Consider the following 4,997-nt stretch of genomic DNA (forward strand, 5'->3'; position numbering starts at 1 on the left):
ATAACCAATCTCCTTCTTCACTTCCTACTATTCCTTCTACCTTGACTTTCAACGCTAAACTTCCTCTCCCGGTTTCCTCCTCAAGTGTCACCATGGCCAATGATTCTAGTGCGCGAAACCCTTCTGATCTATTATACATGTATACAAGTTGTTTGCCAATTGATTTAGTATTAAATAGATATGAGGAGTCTGCCAGTTTGTCAACCATCATTAAAATGGAACTTGGGACAGATGCGGGTAGATCAAAATTGCTACAATGTACTATCATGACACAATAAAATTAATAATGATGATTAGTAAAGTATTCGCCTTCAAAACTCAACTCAATTGAACTTTATCACAGACCAAGTATTGAGTAACTGTAATCGATCAGTCTTTGTCGCTATATTTATATTTACAAGGGATTGTTTCAATATAGCCTTTTGTCACAAGCTTTTAGTATATCTAATAGGTGCCCATCAATGGGATTAAAGGCGCATGTTTATTTTTATACTAGTATTTATGTTTACACTGAGATATAGTTAGGAGCGGCCAAACCAAAACGTGGCATCAATGCTTGAAGTCACTAACTTCTAGTCTGAGCCATGTTGGCAGATACAGACTACTTGGTTGGAGTCTGCGCGACCATCGTAACCAATGGTTGGAAACTCTAGGTGACATGGCTCAGAATTGATCACAGTGGCGTAGGTGTATACACTCTTTATCTTCCCTTAAACCGTGAGATTAAAATTGCTTCACAACTTTCTCCTTTCCTATACTATATCCTTATATACAACCTGTCTTTTACATACTACCACCACTAAATTAACTATTTCTATGAATCCGGTATTCATCTTGTTGTGCTAATGAAGTATGGCAACTTGGACCGGTGCATAAATGTGTCTGGTCCTACGTTGTAGCTGACTGACACTGAGATAAATGTACATCTAGGTGACAAGTCCTAAATACCAGCTAAAAACTCTTATGACCTTCTCATTGGTCAAACAGTTTATACAAATTTACAAAAACCATTTTGATATTTTTCGGTTAGGAATTAACTTTTAAATAAAGCATGGATATATATTTATGACGAAAAAGCTAATATCTGCATCTATGATGCCCCCAAATGCCCTGGTATACCCGAGAGCGGGGAGAGTCCGCTCTCCCTCTCGAAATGCTTTCACATGACCACACGTATATAGCCTCTGCCAGGGAAGTCCTACCCACTGCCGAGAGGGTTGTTTACGAAAAGCGAATGTCCGGCTCTTTAACCGGGTTGGTGGTCACGGAGGGTCCACCTAGGGGGATTGGAAAACCTTGCATATATATCTCTAGTCTCTTCGGTGGAAAGCAATATAAAACTCATGATTACTCTTCATTAGTTAGAAATATGAAAATAGAATGATACTTAGACGATGTGATGGACAAATCATGTTTACTTAAGCTTTAATACTATATTCTTAATCCACTCTATCATGTTATCACATTCATTCTTTGTAGACTAATAGATGAAAGTTTTAATCATCATTTTGTAAGCTTGATTATCGCTTTAGTGGGTAATTACTCACTTACTCACGCATGTTACCCCTCGTAGAGGAGCATAGGCCGCTCACCAACACATAATTTGTTTATTCTAGTTGGTGTATTTTGGCAAGATTTTCTTCTACGGGATGGGATTTCCGACCCCATGCTCAACCCCCCTCCTTTGTGTCGGTTTGAGACCGGCAGTAACTCTAGATGAGTTACAGGCGGAGTTTTATTGTGTAATATTTAATAAAAATTCCTAAACTCTCACTCAAATTACCTATCAACGAATAATTATTGAAGTGTTAAAATACCTAAGGTCACCGGTGGGGAATAGATGTAACATTCCTCATTTAAAATATTACCGAAATATGCGTATCTATTTGAATCGAAGAAGATAAACTTTCTTATTGTTGAATAATTACAGCCAGAGAACTTCTATCAGCCAGGAAAGACTAAGAAACTGTCTCGTTTTTTTTTCTAAAATCAGGAACAGTATATGTTTATGAACTTACACTAAATCATACTTGAAACCTTTAGGTTTCTCCCCCCCCCCACTGTTGTTTAGACACTGATTTGGTACCCAACAGCTTATTTCTCTTGACGTTGATCTAATGAGATGGCACTGTAACTCGTAATAAGGAAACCGATAAGATAGATTAGTGTTCGCTATTTAATCATAAAATAACTGAAACTATAAAGAATGTAGGAAGACAGAGTACAATGTTCGACTAAGTATAGCCTATAAAATCATACTAGTGTAGTTTCAAATTAGAACGCAACAGATATCTATTATTACTTAACTTAAAGATAACTTCCATCATAGACTTATATTAACTAAATTACCATTTTATAGTTGAAATCATGAGTCAATTGAAGCTAGACCACTATGAAAAACCTGTAATTACTGGACGGACGTTTCGCCCTATTGTGGGACTCCTCAATAGTGCGCATTCACGATCCCCCCTCGCGAGATTCAAACCCAGGACCTATCAGTCTCGCTCGCGAGCGCTTAACCACTAGACCACTTAACCGGCCGGCATCCAACGGTGTTAATGTCTAGCTTCAATTGACTCATGATTTCAACTATATAAAATTATTAAAATCTCCACAAAACCCCCTTCTGATAAATTATCATTGGTTAGTTATGTGAATATATATACATAGCTTTTAACTAACTAATATAGTCTTCACCTGAAATGACCTATGCTTGTTTACATATTGTAATGTACACTTACCTTAAAAAAAACATAATCGCCAATAATATGAACGAGTTTTTGTTCAATAAAGTTAGATAATAGCTAGCAATCACTTCGTCATACTTTGAAATCACCAGTTAAATGTGTCAGAATTCCAGTTTTGTTGTTCGCATTTGTAACCTGAACTCAATATCTTTTACTTGAAAAGGCGACTCGTTACCCATTGACTAAACGAGTTCAACGATAGATACCACCTTTGAGTACAACTAAGAATATCAAAATTGATGCAAATATATCCAGTTGACGAGTCATATATCAGATGAAACTCAAGTCCTACATCCTGTTGCTCGTCATAATTCAGCTTTACCTAAAACTTGTGAATAAATGACAATATCGAGGCAATCCGCTCATGATATATATGCCAATAATGACTGACCAGTTACAACTCTTAACATCAAAAACTCTTTCAAGTAAACTTCTGTTTACTCAAAGCTTTATTGAGTATGAGTGATAACAGATTCTTGTTAAAATTGTGTCAGACCTATGAATTTCCGTCATTCTTAGACTCAGTGGACGAGCCGATCACAAGCGTTTGAGGGATTTCAAGGTCACTGCGTTAATTTCAGTACCTGATGCTCATGTACGATCGGTTCACAGAGGATTTTAGAGTAAGCTTGACATTAAACGGCTACAATAAATGGGACTGCTAAGAAGTTTCTTCATTTGTAATTGCGGTAGTCAAATGACTTGCAGACCTTGTGTAGACTACAGTGATGTTGTTCGTCAATGTAATATATGTTGAAGGAAGACGTTTGCTAGGATAGTAACCTTTATCGCTCCATCTAGATTGAGACTAAGACATGTTTTAATGATTGCCGCGAACTGTATAATAAAAGCACCAGTAACATTAGCTCCAATAATCGCAGATGTTAATGAAGCTTCGGTTGTTCAGTAGTATGAGTATTGTTGGGACATATCCAAATTAAACTTAATTTAAATTGTTGAGTGTTCAAGTGAGTAGCTACCTGGACTCAGTATTTAAGTAATAATGCGATGGTATCTGAAGCGAACGGCACTGGCTTTGAGTCCCGGTGTGAACATCAACTTCAAGTACATCCAGCTGACGAGTCCAGAACAGGATGTATTACACGTCCTTGATTCTCATGATAGCCACATTCTATTTATACTATACTGAAAAGTATGAATTTTTCACAATAAATATTGATCATTTAAAGATCCATTCAACAACCAAGAAATATTCAATATTATTATATCATCACAATAATCTCATTTCAAAACTTATCAATACTATGCAACAATATTTCATAAAATATTGAATTCATTTCCAATGAAAATCAACATGAAAACCTATATTTTATATAGTTGAAATCACGAGTTAATTGAAGCTAGACCACCATGGAAAACCTGGAAGCATTGGACAGCCGTTTCGTCTTATTACGGGACTCTTCAGCAGTGTGCAGCCACGATCACGCCTCGCGAGATTCGAACCTATAACTGAGAAAGTCATAAAATTCAAAGAAGTATACAATATTATTTAGATTATTGTATGGAATATATATACCTATAGGAGGCTAGGAAAGATTGCATTATAAATTGATTCGACAATAAATAACAAATGAGGTTACGTACTAATCAAGGGGGGTAAGGAAGAAAATAATTTATGGGTCAGATAATAGTCCAGTTGACAGATATGAAGAAAAGCGACAAACATAAAAGTCATAGTAATAAAAACTGAATCATAATCAAGAATACTTGTACAAAGTAATAATAATAATAACTGGTTAGAGTTAAAAATGTAAAATAGTAATCTAAAAATCAAGAAATCGATATTAAAAGTGCCGAAAAAAGCAACAACAACTAGAAAGGGGCGAAAGGTTGAACAAATCGTTTCTGCACACAAAGTTCAGGCTTGAGTTCATACACTGCCTCAACAGTGCATAAAATATTGATTCGATCCCCCCCTTCGATCCAGTTCCTTTGACTCTATAAATTACGTTAAAAGAAGTGGCGAAAAGAAAACTTTCTTCGTTGAATTCTCTTTTTTTTATTTAATGGCATTATAGGTTATTTTAATCATTGAGATTATTATTTGAATATTTTTCATATTTACTTACTTATTTACGCCTGTTAACCTCGTGGAGGAGCATAGGCCGCCAACCAGTATTCTCCATCCATCTCTGTTCTGGGAAATCCTTTCCAGCTCTTTCCAGTTAACATTCATCCTTTTCATATCTGTTTCTATTTCCCAGAATAATGTGTTGTTTGGCCTTCCTC

The sequence above is a fragment of the Schistosoma mansoni genome, chromosome 4 (genome assembly GCF_000237925.1).
Source record: "Schistosoma mansoni strain Puerto Rico chromosome 4, complete genome".
Taxonomy (NCBI): domain Eukaryota; kingdom Metazoa; phylum Platyhelminthes; class Trematoda; order Strigeidida; family Schistosomatidae; genus Schistosoma; species Schistosoma mansoni.